This window comes from Malus domestica, chromosome 15 (genome assembly GCF_042453785.1).
Source record: "Malus domestica chromosome 15, GDT2T_hap1".
Classification (NCBI taxonomy): Eukaryota; Viridiplantae; Streptophyta; class Magnoliopsida; order Rosales; family Rosaceae; genus Malus; species Malus domestica.
Window position 1 is genome coordinate 38,591,269 of NC_091675.1, and position 11,544 is coordinate 38,602,812.

Sequence of the window (11,544 nt, forward strand, 5' to 3'; positions counted from 1 at the left end):
TTCTGATGTTGACATGTGTTGCGCTGTGATTGGCTTCTGATGTCGACACGTGTCGCACTGTGATTGGCCTCCTGGTTGGAGGGAAACTTTTCTGGGTCCTTGACGGTATAATGTTTATCGGTGCTCAGTAGTTTCGGGATTTGTTAAGTATAGTAAAAACAGTGTTCCCCTAAGTTCCCGAGTGAGGGAAGTTCCTCGGTTGGGGACTTGCAAGATCTAAGCCGCTGAGTAATCACGAAACTTCTAAGTACCGAAGTGTGGTATCGTCTTCACTTTCCTTATCTGTCTCATAGGTAGATGTGGCATCTTCTCTGGAAGTACTTTTCCTCCATCCAAGATTGGTATCTTTAACCGGTGGAGATGCATAAGGTAATGTATCAATTTGACTTGAAGCTTACTTGTAGTTTCAGGCTTGGTCAAGTGCGATACAAACCATGTAGTAGGAGTCCCCCAAGTCGTCGAGCTAGGAGATATGCCGAAAGAGGTGACAGACAAGGTAAGCAATCAGAACTCCAAGCAATTAGTCCCAGATCAGAAGTTTGATTTCGAGTTCCGGCTGATTGTTCTCATTCTCCCTATCTTGCAGGCAGCATGAAGGATAAAGAGAAGAAAAATAAGAATAGATGATATGAGATACTTTTGCTTTTGAAGAAGTAACTTTCCACAGGCTTATTCTTGAACTGGGCTGGAGGGTTTTCTAGTTTCCTCCAGAGTATAAGGTCGACTTAAGAATTTGAGGGTCAAAACAAGTCCATCAAATCTAGAATATGTTCGACCCTGATGATATGGGATATTTTTGCTATTGACAAAGTAGTGGATGTATCGGCATGTGTTCTGTTATGCTTGTCTCCACATGCTTCCTTGTATCCTTCTCACTTGCCCTATCTGTTCCTCAGGCAAATGTGGTATCTTATCTGGAAGCATAAGATGTTGAAGATGAGTACTCGAGAGCAATGTCAGGTAAGTAATCAAGCAAGGGGTTCCAGGCAGTTAGTTCCTGACTGGAAGCTTGATTCCAAGTGCTGACTGATTGCTCTCTTTCTCTTTGTCTTGCAGGTAAGAACAATGCCAAAGGAAAAGACAGGAAAACAGCATGATATGTGATACTCTTGCTTTTAACCTTGATGATATGAGATACTCTTGCTCTGGTGTGGCTTGTTTGCAGAGGTATTATCGGGGGGAAAAGAAGCTGAGTATTTCGAGAGACTCTACTGAGAGTGCCCTCTCGAATGTGAAGAAAAGTTGAGCATTTTTTTTATTTGCAGGTCTGCCTGGCAGTGGAGAATGAAGGTCGACATATATAGGAATTGTCCCAACAGCGAGTGGTAACACTATTCCTTTACCCTTCTCGGTCATAGCAATGTAGTGGGAGTTGCAAGATTCACGTGTTTCAACTTTGTCAGAGCACTTTGAAAAATTGGTCTGTGGTATCTGGAAAGCTGATGTTGCGTGTGAAGATTACAGACAAGCTTTATCCAAGAAAAAATAGCTCTCGAAGTTCGGAGAGCGATGCCTCTTCGATTTTTGAAGAAGCAATCCTGTCGGGGATCTGGCTCTCGAGATTTAGAAAACGGTGCCTCTTCAATTTTTGAGAAAGTAGTCCTATTAGGAGTCTGGCTCTTGAGATTCGGAGAGCTGTGCCTCTTCGATTTTTAAGCAAGTAATCATGTTGGGAGTCTGGCTCTCGAGATTTGGAGAGATGTGCCTCTTCGATTTTTGAGCAAGTAATCATGTTGGGAGTCTGGCTTTTGAGATTCGGAGAGCTGTGCCTCTTCGATTTTTGAGCAAGCAATCTTGTTGGGAGTGTTTTCTCGAATGTGAGTAAAGGTTGGGTATTTTTGCCTGTCTGCCTTGCCATGGAGCACAGAGGTTGACACATATAGGGACTTTCCAGTTATCAAGCAGTGGTGCTGTTCCTTTATCATTGTGAGTAATAATAGGGTAGTTGGACCTTCAAAATTTATGTGTCTAAACTTTGTCAGAGATCTTTGGCAAAGGTATATGTGGTACCCGAGGAGCTGATGTTGCGTGTGGGGATTGTCGACATATTTTACTCAGGAAAATCTGCTTCTCGAAATCCAGAGAGTGGTGCCTCTTCGATTTTTGAACCAATGGCCTTGTTGCCTTTTCTTTTATAAGGGCACCAATTATGTGGAAGAAGTACGTTCAGAGAGTTATTGCTTGTAGGAATTTTCCCCTTATTTTTGTACTTCAGAGATTTATTGCACCTTATTTCTCCTTCATCATTTCTGAGAATGTCTGGCCCATCCGACCGTCGTTTTGACTTGAACTTTGGTGAAGAGGCAGCCATGCCCTCTCAAGACAACATATGGCGCCCATCCTTCTTATCCTCTACTGATCCTCTTACCGTTGGGGACTCTGTGATGAAGAATGATATGACAGCTGCGGTGGTGGCCAGGAACCTTCTCACTCCCAAAGATAACAAACTACTTTCCAAACGGTCTGATGAGTTGGTTGTTAAGGATTCTCTGGCTATCAGTGTTCAATGTGTAGGTTATGTGTCTAATATGGCCCAACGCCTATTTGCTCGAACCCACCAAGTTGAATCATTGGCGGCTGAAGTGAAAAGTCTCAAACAGGAGTTCAGAGGGCTCAAGCATGAGAATAAACAGTTGCACAAGCTTACACATGACTATGCTACAAACATGAAGAGGAAGCTCGACCATCTGCAGGAATCTGATGGTTAGATTTTACTTAATCATCAGAGGTTTGTGGGTTTGTTCCAAAGGCATTTATTGCTTTCGTCTTCTGGGGCCGTACCGTGTAATGAAGCTCCAAATGATCAACCTTCAGTGCTTCCTCCTTCTGGGGCTCTGCAGACTGCTGAGACTTCTTCTGAGCAACCTTTGTGAAGGCTCCCTCTTGTTTGTTTATTTTGATTCATGTATATGTACATATTTGTAACTTAGCAGAGATATCAATAAACAAGATTTGCTTCATTTCAACGTATTGTGTTAAATACACCAAGCCTTTTTCACTAAGTTCTTTGAGTTTTTTCTTTTGTTGAAGCTTGTATGTTAAAGCTTTGTGAGTAAAGCATGCATGTTGAGGTAGTGCTCCCTTAATTTCCCGAGTGAGGAAAACTTCTCGGTTGGAAACTTGAAAAATCCAAGTCACTGAGTGGTCGTGAGACTTCCGAGTATCAAGGTGCAGTAGCATATGGTAGGAGTCCCCCAAGTTTCCGGTCAAGGGAGTTGACGAATGAGGCATTTCCTTTCTAAGTGGTAGCCCAAAACTCCTCCTTCATATATATTTGTTATGAAAGTTGTTAGGCCGAAAGAAGAGGAGGCCTAGGGAATTTTTTTTTTTTTTTGATTTTTTTTTTTGAATTTTGTTTTTTTTTAATTTTTGAATTTTCGAATGTCTGAATTTTTGAATTTTCGAATTTCCGAAAATATATGTATGTATATATATATATATATATATATTTTAAGCTTTGTAGGTGAAGCTTTGTTGGGTACCATGAATTGATTTTGCTTCACACTATCTTGATCAAGATAGTGTGAAGCTTTTGTGTTGAAGTTTTGTAGGTGAAGCTTTTGTGGTGGGTGAAGCTTTTGTTGGTGAAGCTTTTATGGGTGAAGCTTTTGTAGGTGAAACTTTTGTGGCGGGTGAAATTTTTGTAGGTGAAGCTTTTGTGGTGGGTGAAGCTTTTGTAAGTGAAGTTTTTGTGGTAGGTGAAGCTTTTGTGGGTGAAGCTTTTGTTGGTGAAGCTTTATGGGTGAAGCTTTTGTAGGTGAAGCTATTGTGGGTGAAGCTTTTGTGGGTGGAACTTTTGTGTTGAAGCTTTGGAGTTGAATCTTTGTAGGTGAAGCTTTTGTGTTAGGTGAAGCTTTTGTAGGTGAAGCTTTGGAGTTGAAGCTTTGTAGGTGAAGCTTTGGAGTTTTGTGTTGAAGCTTTTGTAGGTGAAGCTTTGGAGTTGAAGCTTTGTAGGTGAAGCTTTGGAGGTGAAGCTTTGGAGTTGAAGCTTTGTAGGTGAAGCTTTGGAGTTGAAGCTTTTGTTGGGTACCATGAATTGATTTTGCTTCACACTATCTTGATCAAGATAGTGTGAAGCTTTTGAAAATTTGTAGTTGTCCTCCATTGATGAAGCTTTTGTTGGTGAAACTTTTGTGGTGAAGCTTTGTTGGGTACCATGAATTGATTTTGCTTCACACTATCTTGATCAAGATAGTGTGAAGCTTTTGAGAATTTGTAGTTGTCCTCCATTGATGAAGCTTTGTTGAATTTCCTTTTTTTTTTTTTTGGAAAACTAGAAATTTGTTGAATTTCCCAATTTCTTTTTTTTTTGGGAAACTAGAAATTTGAAAATGTGGGAGAGACAACATATACAAATTTTGCTTCCACGCTGTTGAGCAAGAGATTGTGATGCAAGCCACACCCTGTAGTAGTCGAAGGTTTGGACGAACCATATAAATTGAATTTGCTTCGAACAATCTTGACCAAGAGTGTGTGAAGCTTTCTACGAGTTGTAGTTGCCCTTTATTTATGAAGCTTTTGTTGGCACCATAAATTGGTTTTGCTTCACACTGTCTTGATTAAGAGTGTGTGAAGCTTTTGAGAATTGTGGTTGCCCTCCTTTGATGAAGCTCTTGTTGGCACCATAAATTGGTTTTGCTTCACACTGTCTTGATCAAGAGTGTGTGAAGCTTCACACTGTCTTGATCAAGATTGTGTGAAGCTTTTGAGAATTGTGGTTGTCTTCTATTGATAAAGCTCTTGTTGGCACCATAAATTGGTTTTGCTTCACACTGTCTTGATCAAGAGTGTGTGAAGCTTCACACTGTCTTGATCAAGATTGTGTGAAGCTTTTGAGAATTGTGGTTGTCTTCTATTGATAAAGCTCTTGTTGGCACCATAAATTGGTTTTGCTTCACACTGTCTTGATCAAGAGTGTGTGAAGCTTTTGAAAATTGTGGTTGAACTCCTTTGATGAAGCTCTTGTTGGCACCATAAATTGGTTTTGCTTCACACTGTCTTGATCAAGAGTGTGTGAAGCTTTCTATGAGTTGTAGTGTTTGCATTGTTACAGAGGGGAAATGTCTGAAGCTGTTGTTGGCTTGCACTGAAGTTGTTGTTGGCTTGCAATAAAACTTTGTTGGTGACTATAACTCTTGTTGGGCATAAGTGCTCCCCTAGTTGAGTTGTAAGCTTGAGGGTTTTTGATTATTTTTGAATGCTAGGAGTTCACATGTACAAGTTGTACCACTCGTCTTCTGGTAGGTGGAATGAATGGTGAGTTGCTTTCATCACTTGGTTGGTGGTACGAAGGTGAGTTCCTTCATCACCTTTCATCACATTTCATCACCTAGTTGGTGGCATGAGGATGAGTTCCTTCTTCACTTGGTTGGTGGCATGAATGGCAAGTTGCCAAATGATATTAGAGTATGGGTTGTACATTTCATCACCTGGTTGGTGGCATGAAGGAGAGTACGGGTTGTACATTTCATCACCTGGTTGGTGGCATGAATGGCAAGTTGCCAAATGATATTAGAGTACGGGTTATATTTCATCACCTGGTTGGTGGCATGAAAGAGAGTACGGGTTGTACATTTCATCACCTGGTTGGTGGCATAAAGATGAGTTCATTCTTCACCTGGTTGGTGGCATGAGTAGCCAGTTGCCAAATGATATTAGAGTACGAGTTGTACATTTCATCATCTGGTTGGTGGCATGAAGGAGAGTACAGGTTGTACATTTCATCACCTGGTTGGTGGTATGAAGGAGAATACGGGTTGTACATTTCATCACCTGGTTGGTGGCATGAAGATGAGTTCCTTCTTCACCTTTCATCACCTGGTTGATGAGAATAAGGGCAAGGTGTCGAGGCACATTGTAGCAAGTGTCGAATGACACAAAGTATGTTGAACCCTTTCGAAGCACAGTTAGCTTATGTATGAATGTTTTAGAATGTATGATTGAACGTATATACTGTGAAATTGTTCATTTATTTGTATAGTCTTGTTGACATAGACTTTGTTTCATGTGGAAACATTCATGTTGAAGCTTTGAACCTGAGTGTTTCATTGCTAGGAATATAAGAGGATTAGGACTGAGTTGTCTAAATCACCTATTTATTGAATTCATGCCAAATAGTCTTCGTTACATAGGATGCCGAACGGCTGAAGCTTAACGCTTGTACAATGTGAGTTTACTTATAATAGTACTTCAAGTGATCAGCGTTCTATGGATGGCCAATGGTCTTGCCATCGGAGCTTCTAAGCTTGTAGAAACCAGGGCGACTAATGCCAACAACTTCAAACGGTCCATCCCAGTTTGGACTAAGTGTTCCTTCACTCGGGACTCTGTCACAAAGTAATATTTTCTTCAATACCCAGTCCCTCACTTTGAAAGAACGAGGTTTGACGCTTGAGTCATAGTAGTTGGAGATGCGCTGCTTGTAGGCGACATTCCTCAAGTGAGCCTGGTTTCTGTGTTCCTCGACTAGATCTAAGTTGAGGGTAAGTTGTTTGTCATTTTCGCTTTGCACATAGTTCTGGACTCAGAACGTTGCTTGCTCAAGCTCAACTGGGACAACTACCTCTGTACCAAAAGCAAGTGAGAATGGGGTTTCTCCTGTTGATGTCTGATACGAAGTGCGATATGACCAAAGAACTTGGGGTACAAATTCTGGCCAACAACCTTTAGCCTTGTCCAAGTTGGTTTTCAAAGTTCGCTTGATTATTTTGTTGATGTCTTCAACTTGTCCATTAGACTGGGGATGAGTTGGGGAAGCAAAACATAAGTTGATATTGAACTTAGAGCAGAACATCCTGACTTATTGTTGTTGAACTGTCACCCGTTATCAGTGACTATCGCATTGGGAATGCCAAATTTACAAAGGATGTTCTTCCATACGAAGTCTTCTATTTTTGCCTCAGTAATGGTTGCCAAGGGTTCTACTTCAGCCCACTTTGTGAAGTAGTCAATTGCAACGATTGCATAGTGGACCTTACCCTTCCCTGTAGGCATTGGGCCGATCAAATCAAGTCCCTATTGGGCCAAGGGCCAAGGGCTGATCATAGTAGTGAGCGGCTCGGGATGGGAGTGAGGAATAGTTACGTAGCGTTGACACTTATCACATGAGCAAGATATTCTGATGGCATCTTGGTGAAGTGTTGGCCAGTAATATCCTTGGCGAAAAGCGTTGTGTGCTAGGGATCGAGATCCAGCATGATCTCCACAAACTCCTTCATGTATTTCCCAAAGGACAATTTCCGCCTCTGCGAGCATAAGGCATGTTAAGTATAGTAAGTTAAAACCCCGCTTGTAGAGTTGGTCATTAATGATCAAGTAACGGGTAGCCTTTTATCGAATCTACTTAACTTGGACTTTATCATTTGGAAGGGTGCCATGAGCAAGGAATCTATAAATCGGGGTAATCCAACTATCCCCCTGTTGTAAGTTGCACACTTCCGCAGCCATGGTGCTTGGTGCTGCCAACAATTCGACCTGAATTTTTCTCCCAATCTTGTCTTCTACTGCTGAGGCTAGGTGAGCCAAAGCATCTACATGACTGTTTACCGCTTGAGGAATTTGGGTGATCTGGTAGTGGAAGTGCTTGAGCAACAATTGTGTTTGTGCCAGATATGCTGCCATTGAGCTATCCTTAGCGTCAAAGTTGTTAGTGACCTGGTTAACCACCAATTGGGAGTCACTGAAGATATCAATTTGTTTAACCCCAAGGTGTTTAGCTAAACGTAAGCTTGCTAGGAGGGCTTCATATTCGGCCTCATTGTTCGACGCCTTGAATTTGAAACGAAGAGCATACTCCATCGCCATTTTGTCAGGGGTCGTAAGGACTAGTCCTGCTCCAAAACCTTGTTGGTTGGACGAGCCATCAACATATAGACTCCATGCTAGGGCTGTTGGTTCTATTTTCTGAGCTTCTAAGGGTAATGAAACCACTTCTTTAGGCGTAGAAACAATGCCAATAGGATATGTGAAGTCGACGATGAAGTCTACCACTGCTTAGCCCTTCTCAGTTGGCTTTGGTTGGTAGGAGATGTCAAACGCACCCAATGCTATCGCCCATTTGATCATTCGCTCGGAAGTGTCAGGACTTTGGAGTATCTGTCGAAGATGATGATTGGTAAGCATGATGATGGAGTGTGCTTAGAAGTAAGGGCGAAGTTTTCAAACAGACAAGACCAATGCTAGAGCCAATTTCTCAATGTTGGACTATCGTGTCTCTGCATCTTGTAAGGCCTTGCTAGCGTAGTAGACAGGTCGTTCAATATTACCATCATTTCAAATGAAAACGGAACTTACTACTGAAGCCGATACCGACAAATAGATAATGAGAGTGTCACCAACCTTAGGTTTGGAGAGCAGAGGGGCTTTACTCATGTAGTCTTTGAGGTTTTTGAATGCCTCAACACATTCATTAGTTCATGTAAAGTACTTCTTACTTCCCTTAAGTGCTTTGAAGAAAGAAGCACATCTGTCTGTGGCCTTAGAGATGAACCTAGTTAAAGCTGCCACCTTGCCAGTAAGGCCTTGGATGTTTTTTGAAGTTACTGGTTCCTTCATGTCGAGGATTACTTTGATCTTCTCAGTATTAGCCTCAATGCCTCGTTGGCTTATCATGAAGCCTAAGAATTTGCCAGAGCCTACGCTGAAGGCACATTTGTTGAGGTTCACCCTCATTCGATACCTCTTCAGAATGGTGAAAGTTTCAGATAGGTTGGTGATGTGTTAGTCAGCATGTTTGCTTTTGACTAGCATATCATCAACTTAAACTTCCATGTTCTTCCCAATTTGTTCGGTGAACATTGAATTAACCAGTCTCTGATAAGTCGTTTCTGCATTCTTTAGGCCGAAAGGCATAACTTTATAGCAATATGGTCCCCTGTCAGTAGTGAAGGCTATGTGTTCTTGGTCCGGAGGATTCATGAGGATTTGGTTGTATCCTGAGTAAGCATCCATGAAGCTTAAGAGTTCACACCCTGTCGTAGAGTCTATAAGTCTGTCTATAAGAGGAAAAGGAAAGCTATCATTCGGGCATCCTTTGTTTAGGTCGATGTAATCGACACACATTCTCCACAAGACCTTTTGGAGCAGGAGACTTTCCTTGGTCGGATTCTTCTTAACAAGGATAACATTTGCTACCCACGTTGGATAATTGACTTCGTGGATGAAGCCTATGCCTTTGAGTTTTTCAACTTCTGCCTTCATTGCCTCGTACCATTCAGCGTCATAAGATCTTCGCTTCTGCCTCACTGGCTTGGTCTTGGGGTCAATACTTAAGCGATGACAAATGATATCGGGAGAGATGCCTGACATGTCCTCGTATGACCAGGCGAAGAATTCAGTGTTCTCCTACAAAAAAGGGATCAATGCCAACCGAATGGGTGGTTACAAGGTGGTGCCAATCTTCACCATGCGATCCAGATAATCTTTTGAGATAGAGACCTTATCTAACTCTTCAGCGGGTTGTGCTTGTTGGGTGAAAGAGTCATCTCGAGGATTGTCGAGTTGATTGTTACCATCGTGAAGATCCAAATTGGCTTTGTCTGGGCTGGTTTTTATGACTTGGTCATGTTTAGAAAGGGTTTCCTTGGGCACAGGCAGGTGATGTTGCTTGACCGAAGCGTTGTAACATGATCGTGCACTAAGTTGATCTCTTCTGATGTAACCATTGCCATAGGGGGTTGGAAATTTCATCAACAACATATGTGTGGATACCATGGCCTTGAGATCATTGATGCATGTGCGTCCCAAGATGACATTGTATGTTGTTGGGCAATCAACCACCAGGAAGTTAGTGGTAATGGTAGTTGTGTAATGGCATGTACCAATGGTGAATGGTAAGTGTATGCTCCATAAAGGTGGCACGATATCACCGGAGAAGCTTATCAGAGGAGAAATCGAGCGATCAAGCAAGTGTTCAGCTACATTAAGTGCCCTGAAAGCTTCAGCAAACATGATATTGACCGAAGTGCCCGTGTCTACCAAGATTCGTCGTACTTCAAAGTTGGTTATGTGAGCTTCCACGATCAATGGGTCATTGTGAGGGTAAATGATACCTTTTTCTTTCTCATGGTAGAAACATATTGGATCCCAGCTAGGCTTTTGACACTTGCCTCCCCTGATGTCTTCCACGTGAAACATTTGGTGACCAAGCCTTAAAGCTCGTTCGCTATTTTTCAGGGCTCTGTTGGAAGATTCAGATATGGGTGTGCCGCCGCTTATGGAATATATCACATTCAATTGGCGTTGGTTACGACTATCCCTTGAAGGGTGAAGGAGGAATTGATCAATTTTTCCTTCACGCACCAAAGCTTCAATATGATCACGAATGGTGATACATTTCTCGCCGTCATGGCCGATATGCTCGTGGTAGCAGCAAAACGTGCCCGTATTCTTCGTGGGCTTGTAACCCGACTGCCTCGGCATTGGCTTTGGTATCATGTGTGTTATGCTAGGGTAAATGGCCACTCATGTGGCATTCAAAGGCGTGTATGTCTTATACCTCGGGGTAGGGCCTATCCTGACACGTGCTTGGCCCACTGTGTTTACTCTCTGGGGACAGGCATTATCGTGGCGATACCCTTGGTTATCACGATAGTGTCCCTTACTTCTTTTACTAAAATGAGACTGGTGAAGATGAAAATCTTTCCTTTTGCCCTGAGATTGATATGTCTGTTAACTTGGTAAAGTATTAAGTAAGGCAGGGGGAGGCACCGCTGTCGTTTGGAAGGTTGAGGTCTTCTCATTTTGGTGGGTCTGGCTTCCACTCCCCACTTACTGATAGGGGATGGTTGTTGAGGGTTTCTCTTGGTATGTTCTTACCTCGGCGGAGGCATGGTTATAAGCCTGCGCCATCACCTTAGAGTAAGTCTTCCAAGTGTTGGCATTGATCATGTACTTAAAGAAACAATCACGTAAGCCTGCCATGAAGTCTTTGAGGGCAGTCTTGTCGTCTACCTCAGCACAACGGGAATACTCATGGCTGAAGCGACCAGCATACATACGTAATGACTCGTCTGGCTTCTGGTGAATAGTGTACAAGTCATCCGCAGAGTGCAAGCGATCGGTCTGGAAAATGTGTTGAGAAACAAACAGTTTCCTCAATTCCTCAAATGAGTCTACCATCTCAGGTGGAAGACGGCAATACCAGTTTAGAGCTCTGCCAGAAAGGGTGGAGGGGAAGAGAAGACATCGCTCTTCGTCGGTGAGCATCCGGTATGCCATGGTGGACTCAAAGAGGTTAAGGTGTTCAATTGGGTCCTCATTTCCAATATAAGTTGCAAGCCAAGCTTCTGCTTTGTCTTTGCTTGGAGGGGGTGTCGAAGATCCTCCTTGTAAGAGGGCCAGGCCTAGGTTGGTTCCAATTAGGTATCTCAGCTTGTCATTCAGCCTTCAACTTGTTTACTTCTTTAAGGAGTTGTAGGACAAGAGGGTCCTGAGTGGAGTCATGTATCACTGGAGCTTTCTTTCGTAAATCTCCATATTCTCTTGGAAGTAGGAAGGTTTGATTAAGAACATGTGATTTTTCCTTGGACTCGTCGTACTGACTTC